Source organism: Protopterus annectens, chromosome 6.part0 (assembly GCF_019279795.1).
Source record: "Protopterus annectens isolate FY-2018-M chromosome 6.part0, PAN1.0, whole genome shotgun sequence".
Classification (NCBI taxonomy): domain Eukaryota; kingdom Metazoa; phylum Chordata; order Ceratodontiformes; family Protopteridae; genus Protopterus; species Protopterus annectens.
Genome location: NC_056737.1, coordinates 1363227761 through 1363241094, shown reverse-complemented (window position 1 = coordinate 1363241094; position 13334 = coordinate 1363227761).

The following is a 13334-nucleotide window of genomic DNA, read 5'->3' as shown; positions in this document are numbered from 1 at the left end:
ATAGGAGTATACGGTGATCGCGTATGAGTGGTTATGCGAGGTGGTGAGGGCAGCTGTTTGCCCAATTGTATCAGCACAAAAAATCTTGACAAAAAGCCAAGTAATATGAGGGTGAGGTCAAAGGCCCCAAAATAGGGATAGACGTTAAATATTGCTTGTATACATTTATAACATTGATAGAATAACATGATTTGTGTTAGCATGCATTTTATGAAGGGTATGAAATCTGAAACTCAAATGTATGCCGTTATGTAGTGACTTCAACCCTTATTTATTTTCCAGAAAACCACAGATTTTATGTGGAACATAAAATACGGGGTAAAAATCTGGACATTCTGCGAGAATATGCACATTTGAGAGGTATCCATGTGTACCTTATCACGAGGAAGGTTCCGTAATTTTGAGTTTTAAAAAGCCCATAATCCTCGAAGTACCACAATGAAATGTTCTGTCACACATTCAGTTTTGGGAGTTTTTAACAGCTATCCATGGTAAATAATACTGCGTCATAATTATTCATCAAAATCTTTATACAAAGTAGCGCATTTTAACCATCTTGTCAGCCTCACAGTTGAAGATGTTAGTAGGTGTTCCACATTTTGCCCTTTTGTTCCACATTATGAAAGGTAATGTTCCTAATTTTGGACATGGAAGGTTGAGTGATAAGGTCACCAAATATGTAAATGACTACTAACGCAGCTGATTTCCATTGTGTGCTTTTGTGTATTATATGTGCCTTTTCGAAGTCTGCACCAGCCTTACTTCATGCAGTTTTGTATCTTCGCATGAATTTATTTTGAAAACTGCTATGAACTTGGGAAAACCATTCTCACAGAATTGATTTCCAATTTCCATTGATCAAAAGCTTCGATATATTACGTTAAACTAAATAATTTGGCAGACCGTGTATTTACAAATGGTATACCGATCCAAACAGATTTTTACCTATTACAACAAACACAGAATATGCTGCAGTTATATAAAAGTATTACACTATTAGACTGAGAATTACAGTTCTTTAAATGGGAGGGGGCAAACACATAAAATGCTGCATGTATAAAATCTATTACACAGACTTAAACTTCCTATTCTGTAAAGGTGTGGGTGGCGACCTTTTTGGGAGGTCTTTTTTATTGCATGTATTTATTGTCCCACTGCCTCAGAATATTGCATGTTGCGTTATCTCCAGAAAAAAAAAATGTTTAAAGAAAGGTGGGGGGTGGTGCAGGGGGGCTTGCCCCTCTGCAAAAGCAATTACTGCACAACATTATACCAAAGAAAGGTGGGAGTGCACGGGTTTTGGGTATGGACTGCAAAATGGGAACTTGTGGATACTGTGTACATACTGCCCTTCTGACCGGTTTCTTACCCTACAGCACAGTATGTGGTTAAGTACAAAGTGACAAAGCAAGTCAGACACCCAGTACATGCAGTGCTTTCGACGGTGCACTTATAAATGTAGAAAATAATTGACATTCACTATGTCACTGTATAATCTGCATGGCTTGTCACTCAGCCCTGTCAATCATGCAGGCCACGCCCATTCATGCGTGAAAATAGCTGTGGGGTAATGTTCTAATACAAAGCCCTTTTCATGCCACTGTGTCTATAAGGAAAGGTATTTGCTGAAACAATTTAAATGTTTTACTTTGCATACACCCTTTCTTATTCTTTAGGAGGTTGGCAATTTCCTGGATAACACAAACATTTGCCTTACATGCTATAAATTGTCTTCAAGTAGAGCTGGTAACTCACTGGGTTGTTCATACATATGTGCATGTATGTATTTTAACCCAAGCCGCAACCTGCGGTGCTATGAGTGTTAGAATTGTGCCTTCTTTAACATTATTTTCTCTAAAGATACTAGTGTAATGCTTCTTTAGTATATTTGATAGTGTTAGTCACTTCATGTTTTAATATTACTGATAACTCATATATGCCACTATAACCTTAATTACTGGATATACCTCTGTAAAATTTTGTTTCCAGATTGTTACCATTTTTGTATCTTGGAGCTATGCTTCTTTAAACTCAGCTGAAAGTTGGCCACACATCAACAGTAAAATAGGTAAACAACAAAGAAAACAACACTAAAACATATAAAATATGTAATGAGACAGTTAACCCTGAATAGTCAGCTCAGAAGAACATGTTTGTACTGATCTCTTAAAACCATTGAGGGTAGATATCATCTCATCCACCATGGTAGGAAGTTCCGAAGAAACACCTCTAGAAAGCAAAATAGCACTTACCAAATGAATCAAGCCAAACCCTTGTACCTTCCATGAATGCAAGGGTGGAAGACCACAGGGTATGAGTAGGCTGATACTAGTTAGGAAATTCCCTAAGGTAGGGACCAAAGTTGTGCAGGGCAAGATAGATTAGAGCAAGACTTGTATACACTATACATGACTGGACTAGCAGCCACTGTAGAAGTGCAGCACCAGTATAATATGAAAGTATTTAGATATCCCAGGGGATATCCAGGCTGCAGAATTCTGTACCGGCTGCAGATGGTCAAACTCAGAGCCCAACAGCTCCAGCTGTGAAAAGACCAAAGCTTGCACTGCCACAGGTAAATCTGATGGAGTGAGATGTATAATCGAGGAGCCCATTCCTCAGATAATGGTATGAGGACTTGAAAAACAGCAGACATCCACTTCCTAATGGTGAGCTGAATATCAGGTATCACCCCAAATTTCGACACCTTTGACACAAATTCCAGTTTACCACCACAGTAGGTACAATTCTTGACAGAACTAGAGAAGAAGAAGAATGGATGATGGCATGAAAGACCATAGCAACCATTGTGGAGGTGCTGAATTTTAACCAATTATTGACTATACAGTCATGGATGCATTCCTGGGGTGAATTAAGTTTGCTTAAAGCAGACATAGAATATTGGCAAACTGAGAGAAATGGCTGCATGTCAGTGTAAGAAAGGTAGTTTAACCTTTACCTTAAAATAGACCAATTCTTAAAATTCAGAGTGGCATAAATGCAAACAGGATCCATCCATCTATCTTTTAATTGTTAGTACCCACTTATTGAAATCAGGATTGTTGGTCAACCAGTGACTACTCTAACAAGCATCAGGTATAAAGCAGGAAATAATCTTAGATGGAGTCCCGATCCACCTTAGGACGCATACACACTGTCATGCACACTGTACATAACTTTGAGACTCTCCACCTGCCCACATATTTAGGGAGACAGTAAAGTTCATTACTGTGCCACAAGGTACACAGAACTCAGCCCGTTAGTATTTGCTGAAGAAGACAATGAAGCAGCACCAATTACAAGAAAGCAAAAACAATCTAACCTCCCCCTCGCAGCAGTCTGCGATAGTCTGGGTGAGCTTTTCCAGTAAAGCCTTGAAATGCTTTATTTTATCCCTTAAATAGAAGGTTTAGTTTCTAGCTCCACCCTCAGTTCACAGGCAATTAACCTTAATTGACCTGTTCTAATTTCTGTGTAGCCCACAAGAGACACAGCTCTGGCCTCTTTCCTAATTTAAATATGCAGTTGAAAGCAGCTTACAGGTAAAATATAGTGTAAAACAAATACACAACAATGTACAAAATAGAAGAAGGCAATAAAGTAAAACATATTACAAGAAAGCAAAAACAAAATCACCTTTCCCTCACTGCAGTCTGTGGCAGAGCCTGGGCAAGCATTCTCCTCTTTAGTGGTCTACATTTATTATTTTCATTGTTGTGTACCATGCGTATAGAAACATCTGAAGGCTAAAGTAAATTGTCAGTAATGTATCAAAGTAATAGTTCAACACAATTTTGATCCTTTAATTGACTAAATGTGCTCTAGAAAAACATATTTTCTCAATAAAATAAATTGTTACAAAATGTTCACAGTACTTACTAGGCTGTTAGACTGTGATGACCTTAAGAAACCTAATCCTGCATTCCCATTTTAATTATTAGCCCTTATGTTTTGCAATATGAATCTCCAAAGATGGGGCACACACGCATATGTTGAGTTCTTACATTTTTCTCCTATCTGTGAGGGCCATTGATGCTAAACCAGGAGTGAATATGTGGTTAACCATCCATTCGTCCAAGATGCATTTGACCAGAGTAAGTGAAGTACTGTGCTTTATGTGGAGGGGAAGCCAGTTCCATAAAAGTGTTATTCTCTGTGATACATACCTGTCCCTCTGACATTTTCTGTTAATCTTGCAAAAGAGATTGAGATCCCCTGAGTGAGTGTTTCTGATACAGTTAGACTTTTGAGTGTGTAATGGGAATGATAGGGCAGCATCTGTTATTTTTATTTATTTTTTTAATCAATCATCTTTATTGAATTATCACCTATGACATAGGCAATCATACATTTATATAAATTAAAACAAAACATATTTATATATTTTGAGTTGCAAACATTATGCATCACATATAACATTCTATACAATCATTGTCAGTTAGACATTACATAGCCCATTCAGTTCCTGCCCTGCCTTAAACCTTATTCCCCCCTCCAAACCTTATTCTGCATTTAATGAGGACAGAGTCTGGTGAGGCTCTAAGCATGAGGCAGAGGTCACTTCTCAGTAGTCTGTATGACACTGAGAAGAGAGGCAAGTCGTTGAAATGGTGTGCATAGTTTTTATGATTTAGGTCTTTGATTTATTTAGTGAGGAAACATTGTGGTCATTCCAGCTGTAACAAGTGCTTGGACAGATCCATACTGAAAGGGGCATTATACTCAATGATCAGCCTTAATAAGTTTTGACTACAGAGGAAGAATAACATCCCTGGATCTTGACGCCATGCCCTTTGATATAAGCTGTGCAATGAAAAAAGATTTCATTACAATAGTGGATAAGAGGTGATCAAAGCACAGATCATTGTTAACATAGGCTTCCAGATCTCTAACTGTAGGATCAGTTTTCAGGGTGGTGTTGCCAATGTGGTAGCTGCAATGGGAGACAGGCTTGCCAAAGGATAGAATTATACATTTTTTGGCATTTAGTTTCAGCCAGTGGTTTTGGCATCATCTACTTGTTTAGGAGGGCCTCTTGTAGGATCGTTGTGATCAATTGTGAGTTTAAGATTGCAGTCATCTGCAGATTTGATCAGGCACAAAGCTTAACATTAGCATTGGCCTCTGACTTCTAAATGCCAAAAAAGAAGTGTCCCATGGACTGAACCCTTTGGCACTACAGTAATGAAAGATCACTTGGAGAATATACAGCTGTCCACCCTTACTTCCTTTGTTCTATTTGTGAGACAATTTTCTATCCAGTGAGTTACATAAGGGTTAAAATTTAGCTCTACCTTTTTTTAATTTATCCAAGTCTTTTGGTTTTCTAACACCATGACAGGAATAGATCCCACTCCTAAGTCAAAGTGTGATTAAAGTTCATGAAATTAGCATTGTTTCAATCTTTGACGTTAGCCAGAAATGCTCTTCACAACCCACAATCTGTCCAGTATTGACTCCTTCTGCAATTCATATGCAGTCACTTGTATTGGTAACATATGTAAATTCTTTTTATAAGACCCCGTTGCTCCTACTACTGTTGGAACTGTCTGAGTATCATTCTTCCGCATTGCCCATGTTTCTGCCTCCAAATCCTGGTATTTTATTACTTTGTATCTCTCTGTACATAAGACACTATAGTCAGTGGATGTAGCAATTTCAAAGATCAATGCTACTTTTGCCTTCTTTTCATGAACTACTATAGCTGGTTTTCTAGCATCTACAGTAAGTCATCTTAAACTTATTTTCCTCATTTCTTGTTGAGGTCAGGATATATGTATGGAGCCCTACAATTGCAGATCTATACATGTAATCAATTTCAAGGAGGCCCATACCTTCTTCAGAATGATGAATATATAGTCTTGGTATACACTGATTTTTATAAATCATTTGATAAGAATGAAACATCATTCTTGTTTTCCTGTCCAACTGATCCAACACATTTTGGGGCTAGTCAGTCACTCCAAAAATGTAAGTTATGGCAGGAAGAAGAATTTTGTTTATAGCTTGGGCTTTGTTCCTAGATGTCAGCACTGTTTTTAGTGTTAATTTTAATCTTCTAAAATATTCCTTACTAAGTTTTATTTGCATTTGTTCATGTTTTATTGTTGGCCCTTTATCAATTCCCAAATATTTATATACTCCCTCTTGCTCAAGTTATTTTATATCACATTCCTGTCCCAAAATTATGTTTTCTTCATGCTGCAGCTTTTGCATATTTATCAAGACCTAATAACATTCTTATTTCATCTGAAAAAGTTTTGACCACTTGCAGTTGTGCTTTCATTTCCTCCTGTGATGAACTATACAGTTTCAAATCATCTTCAAAAAGAAGATGAGAAGTCTTTACACTTCTTTTGGGAGCCAAATTGTAGCCATGACATAATCTGTTAAGTAGCAGCTTAATCGTATAAGGGCAAAACAAAAGAGCAGTGGTGACAAAGAGTCATTCTGGAATATCCCTCTTTTAATTTTTAACCTTGGAATAGGGCGGCCATGGTGGTGCAGTGGTTAGCGTTGCTGCCTCACAGCAAGAGGTTCTCCAGTTCAATTCTCGGCTGGGATGCCTTCTATGCAGAGTCTGCATGTCCTCCCTGTGATCACGTGGGTTTCCTCCGGGTGCTCTGGTTTCCTTCCACATCCCAAAGACATGCTGTAGGTGGATTGGACACTCTAAACTGGCCCTAGGTGTGAGTGTGTGCATGTGTGTGCCTTCTGTAGAAGGTTGGGCGCTGGGCTGGCAACTCGACACTGTAAAACTCCACTGCCAATCATGAGCGGACAGGTGATCTGCTGTGGTGACTCTTAACTGGGAAAAGCCGAAAGAAGAAGAAGAAGAATTTTTAGCCCTGGAATAATAATTTGTCCTTTAAGATGGTTTAACTGCAAAGTGGTTTGCCACTGTTTCATGGTCACTGTACTCGAATCGATCAGTGGAGAGTTCATCTTATAGATTTCTAGATACTCTTTTATCCATGAATGTGGAATACTGTCAAATGCTTTTTTTGTAGTCTATCCATGCCATACTTAGATAACAAATGATCCTCTGCTCCATATGACTTTCTATTGTTACCCTTTTGTTTTTTGGCCATGATTGAGTTTTCTTCTAAATAACCATAAACTCTGTTGGCATTATTTCCAGTATATAGTTTATACATCTTCAGAGGGCAAGTTATTGATCTATAGTTTTTTTGGATAGCTTGCAGGTTCACTCTTAAGTAGGAGAATTGTTCTTCCTGTTGTTAACCAGGTTGGTGTCTGTTCGAGGTATGCATATAAATGGTTATTACTCATGGCTAAATCTTCATGTTAACACTTTTTTCCAGATGTTAGGTACTGCATCTAGGCCTGGAGTTTTCCAATTAGGAGCTTTTCATAACTGTTCCATTACTTCATCCCATTTCATATCCTGTACATTTGAACTTCTTATTCTTTCTTTTATGTCTGCTATCAATTCAGCATCTTTGTTATGTTCCACAGGATCTGCATAGATATTTCTCCAAAATGTATCTATTTCTTCTTTTTTTGTAGTATTTCAATTCCTTTTGCTTTGTTTCCCAGTTCTGTATAAACATTTGTGGGTCATCAAATGATGGCACTTTTCTGTTATATTTATCAGCATACTTTTAAGTTTTTCTGCCTGTGCTGATATTTTTAGTTTATTGTTTGTGATATTGCATGATAGATCTTGATTAATTCTAATACTGCATGTTGCTTTTATCGCATCTGTGATTATGTGAGGTATTGCCAGTTTTGCCAGGGGAAGTGGGGCATTGGATGTGTAACATATGCCAGCACAGCTAGCTGGAATTTAGTAAAGAATTATATGTTATTTTAATATCAAACTGATTTGTACAGATTCTTGTGTTAAAACGTACCAACAGTGTGCTCTGCTGGACAGAAAAAAAAATAAATTTATTATTGTAAATGAATTAAATGTGTATGTTTTACCAGAAGATACTGTTAAAGAAGAGGTTAATCATAATCCAGCTGCAGCAAACTTTGAGAAATGGTAAGAAATTAAATTATTGGGCCTAGGCCATAAAGATGTTATCTCACAGTTTTGAATGCGGCCAGAGACAAAAATTCTGTACTAGGAAGATTCCTGCATTGTCATTAGGGTGAACTAATTGCTACTGTGAAAGGGTAGAGGTTTGAAATTATTTTATGACTTTCAGGAGCTGCAGCAGATCTTAGCGGGTCTATATTACCTTTTTGAAAGGGCTGTTCATCGAACACCCTTACATTGACATATATCCACCATAATACCAAAACTCCAAATGGCCACATAAGCAAATTTTTTTTTCCCAGGGGAAAAGAATTGCTTAGCTGTTGTTGGGAATTTGGCCTTTCCTCCACTGTAGTGCAATCTTGGAGTTGGTATATTTAAGTGGGGGGAAGCCCCTCACTTTATTGGGTCTGACAATTTGTTTTGTTTATTGTTGGCCAAGTGATTTTTTTTCCCTTGGAAAAAAAAATGCTTATGTGGCTAATTCGAAGTTTTGGTATTTCGGTGGATATGTGTTGATGCAAGGGCATTCGATGAACAGCCCTGTCAACATCGTAATATAGACCTGATCTTAGCAGTGTTCCCTGTGTGTGTATAATTGGCACCTATGTGATAAATCCTGACAGCTTCTAGTGATGGGGCGTGCATAAGTACCAGAAGTCAAATGGCCAGATGTATGTGATGTCATTCTGCACAGAAATAGTGTTTTAATATTAGAGGAGACTGAAGTATCAACAGCAGTCTGTTTCTTAGAACCTGACATAGAAGGATCCCTCACCTACTTCATCTTGCCTTGCTCTAGTAAGTGACAAGGGATAGCAATTCTTTAAATCAGTTAGGAAAATATAGTGAGATTAGCTAAGTACTTTTTTCTATAACTATGTGAATTTATCCATCTGTGTTATTTTAATATTTGCCGTGATTGAAACTCTGGTGTTTACTGTAAATAGATATTTTGTATTTTCATGTTCTTTTATTATTTATTATTAAATGTATTTAAACTTTTCATTGTGGCAGGCCCTTTAGAGAAATATTTTAACTTTTGAGAGTACTTGCATCTATTGGTGACACTGTGGCTACTCTTGAAGCCTGGCTGTTTGATCAGCATTACCATAGGTATTAGTATTAACTTCACTCAGTATAATTGGATACCCTTTTAAGAGCCTTATAATAACTGGCTAGTGGCAGCGAATCTACCTTATAGTCTGGGCAAAGTTGGTAGAGTAGTTTGTCTGTGCCAGCCTTTCCCAGGTGTGTGTGTGTGTGTGTGTGTGTGTGTGTGTGTGTGTGTGTGTGTGTGTGTGTGTGTGTGTGTGTAAGTGTGTGTGTGTAAATGAAATCTCAAAGTGTGTGTGTGTGTCAGCTACTTGGAGCAGGGACATGAAGTACTGGTTTCACAGAGAGGGTGCTTGGGACTTGGCTGAGGACTTAACTCTACAGCTGTGCCAGTGGAGAGCTTTACTGGGGACTTGGGGAGTGATAGAGAGAGAGGGAAATCCAGACCCCAGACTGTGTGTGTTCCCTTTGTGCTCTTAAGGAAGAGAAATTGTGCTTGATGCAAAGAGCTGCATCTGGAAATACTGGGTGTATCTCTTTTTGTTCCAAGTGAACATCCTTCTCCAGTGTCAGTGGTGAGGATTTAGGCTGCTTGATTGCTGGCCCAGAGAGGCAATGTCACAACATCTATCTTTCTGAGTATTTTTGTTGATCTGTTCCCTCTTCTATATTCTTCTAACAGTGAAACTTGTTGTCTTAATTGCTTTGTAGTTTTCTCTATTCAATACTTTCATGATAGCATTTAATTTCTCCCCTCACTGTGCCTTACTGCCCTGTGTTTTTGTGGTAAGAATTTATCTGTTATTAATTTAGCTGTACAGTAATATATCCTATTTACTTTTGTTATATCACATGAATCTCTACAAACAGTCCTAATTACTGTGTTTATTTGTTTTCATAGGAGGATTATAGCAGGTTAATAGGCTAATGGCCTTGGGGCCCTTACAAGCATAGCCAAGAGTTTATCCCCCGAAAAAGAAACCTTAGTCAGCATCTGTCACCCCAACTCCTGGGACAAATTTTTTTTCCCCATCCACTTATCAAGGTTGTGTTTGAAGAGGGTCAGTGAGGTACTCTGTTTGACATGTATGGGAAGTCTATTCTAGAGACAGGACAGCCTCTGGGAGACAAACCTGTCTCTCCAGCAGATTTTGTTGATGTTGCATGTTAGATTTAGGTCTTTTGAGTGGGTAATGTGCAAGGAGGTACACTTATGGATATGGAGCAGCTCTAGTAAGGTAGGGTCTTGTAGGTGAGACACAGATCACTTCTGAGCAATCTGTATGATACCAAGTCGAGTGTTAGTGATTTGAGCCTGTCCACATAGGACAGTTGTTGGAGGCCATGGATTCTCTTTGTAAGGTATTTCTGTGGCCTTTCCAGTTGGTCCAAGTGTTTGGAGAGGTACATACCAAATGGGACATTATACTGAATTATTGGCCTAATGAGACAGTGTGTGGCGACATGCGTGAATGGGCGTTCCTTTGTTGAAGGTTGTGCATTAGGCCCAGCAAGCCAGCATGTAAAAATCTACTAATCACTAGCAGACTGGAGTTCTGCTGTGGCAACCCCTAACCGGGAAAAGCCAAAAGACACAATTGGCCTAATGAGAGAGGAGTACAAAGAGGTAATAACCTCCTTTTTTCTGGATGCAATCCCTTTACTTATGAGATGAACTAAGTAAAAGGCTTTTCTGACCAGTGCCACAACATGACGGTTGAATGTGAGATTGTTGTCAACCTGAGTACCCAGGTTTCTCACCACAGATTGTGTGCTTAGGGGGTTGCTGTTGATGTAGTAATCAGTAGGGGCCGTGTTTTTGCCAAATGGTATGATAATGCATTTTTTTGCATTTAACTTAAGGCCATAACGTTTAGCACCAATCATTTGTTGTGAGACCCTCTTGTAGTATGTTAACATAATTTGGGGAGTCAATGAGAGCACTCAACTTACAGTCATCCACAGACTTGGTCAGGCAGTGGCCTTTTGTCTTTGCCTGGACCTCTGAGAAGTAGATGCCAAGCAGCAGGGGTCCCAAGACAGATCCCTGGGGAACATCATTAATGACAGGTCTGCTGTCGGAGGTGGCGGCACCTATTTTGACCTTGTGGGTCCTATCAGTGAGCCAGTTGGCCACCCACCAGATGAGATAGGGATTTACGCCAAGTTGTGTTAGCTTTTTGATGATACCCATGTGGGGGATTGTGTCAAAGGCCTTGGCCAAGTCAAGGTAAGCTGTACGTACTGACTTTCCCTCATCCAGAGTCTTGGGGACAACCTCAAAGAAGTGAACCAGGTTCAACAGGCAAGATCTGCCTTTGACGAATCTGAACTGCGTGGGGTCAAGTTCTTGGAGATTGCCTATATCCTTGTTTATGAGATCCATAATAATACACTTCATGGCTTTACAGGTCATACTTGTCAAGCTTATGGGGGTGATAGTTTCCATGGTCAATAGTGGCACCACCTTTGTGTAAGGGGATGACAATATCGGTTCTCCATTCTACTAGAATGAAGCCTGTACTTAGGCTGTGGTTGAATAGGGTGCTCAATGGCGACCTAACTCTTGCTAGAGATGGTGCAGAATGCAGCCTGGAATACTTTCAGGTCCCATAGAAGCTGTGTTCCTTGCTTTGGATAGGGCCTTAACACTTGATCTATGAAGAAGTGAGGTGCAGGACAAGTACCGGGAATACTGAATGGGCCTTTGAGGGGGAGTAGGAGGGTGAAGTTTGTGCTGAACCTATCTGCTAGCAGGTTGTCTAAGTCAGCAGGATCAGTGTAAGTGGTACCATTAAGTACTAATTTGGCACAAACTTGGGCTTTGCCATGGAGGTTCCTGACATAACTGAAGAAGGCTTTGTGGTTTTCCTTTGTTTTGGAGGCTAGTTTCAATTCATAATTAGCTTTGGAGGTTTTCACTAGTGATCTAATTTGTTTGTTGAGGCTTAGGAAAGAGTTTTTCCAATTTAGAATTTGCTCCTTTTTACCTTTGGAGAACAGTTTCTTCCTTTTGTTGTAAATCATATTGATAGAGGATGTCTACCAGACAGGTTTGTGTTTCCTTGAGGAGCAGGGTTTAGCTCTGTTGAGTATGGCTGAGTCCATGCAGTTGTACAGGTGCTTGTATACTGCATTGGCATACTGTTCAGCATAGTTGTCTGCATCCTTTGGGGGGTACGAAGGTATTGGTTCCCACCCTTATAAGGATGTGGTCAGCTATTAAGAAGTTTTTTTTGCCTGGTTATGGCTGGGGGTGAGTTGAGTGGGATAGAAACTTCAAATGAGACAGACCAATCTGATCTCACCAAGGAAAACCATTCTATGGGAGTGGTACTGTGGTCACCCATGTTGGTGAGAGCCAAGTCCAGAATGTTATTTCCCCTTGTGGGGGATGAGATGAGTTGGTCTAATGCGTTAGAACTGATGAAGTCACGGAATCATTGGGTGAGTGCATAAGTGCAGGATTAGTTCACCCAGTCTATGGTGGGGTAGTTGAAGTCACCAAGGATCAGAGTATTAGGAGGGTACCTTGATGGAGTCAATAGGCCCAGGTAGGAGGAGTGGGTGACCTGAGTCATGGAGGGGGGATCTATAGCTGGCTATAACTTGGATGGGTGTCTTGCCAACTGTCAGTTGCACCTGGAGTAGTTCCACAGCATCATGCTGGCAAACCAGTCTGAGGGTGTGCCTGTCCTTAATGAAGATAGAGACTCCAACACCCTTAGTCTTCCAGACCTCATTTTGGGGTTGAAATGTGTGGAATGAGGTATAGCCTGGTAAGACAGGGGTGTTCTGTGCAGCCCCGAACCAAGTTTCTGTGACTGCTTCCAGTGAGAGAAGAGCCTCCAGTGACTGCATTTTCAGGTTAGGGCTCCCAGCGTTAAGCAGCATGACCTTCAATTTCCTTTTTGACAGATCTTTTATGTTGGAAGATTTGTGTTTGGGACATAGCCTAAAAAAGGCACAATGGGGGAGGCAAGAGCCTTGGCCAGGATCTGGAACCCCAGGGGTGACAGGTGGAGGCCACCTCTGCAAAGCATCGAAGCCTGTCAACCATGTCATCCCAGGCAAACAGATACTGGATCTCCTTGGAAAGACACCAGAAACTAAGCAATTGTAGAAGTCAATTATTTTTTATTGGTATTGTAGTATCATTCTTGGTGAAGGTAGGATGCTACTTAGGGCTAAAGTTATACCTGCCTGGGACAAATAATCTGAGAGCTTAATCATGTCTCTCTTCATATAGTCCAGGGAGGTACATCTCAAG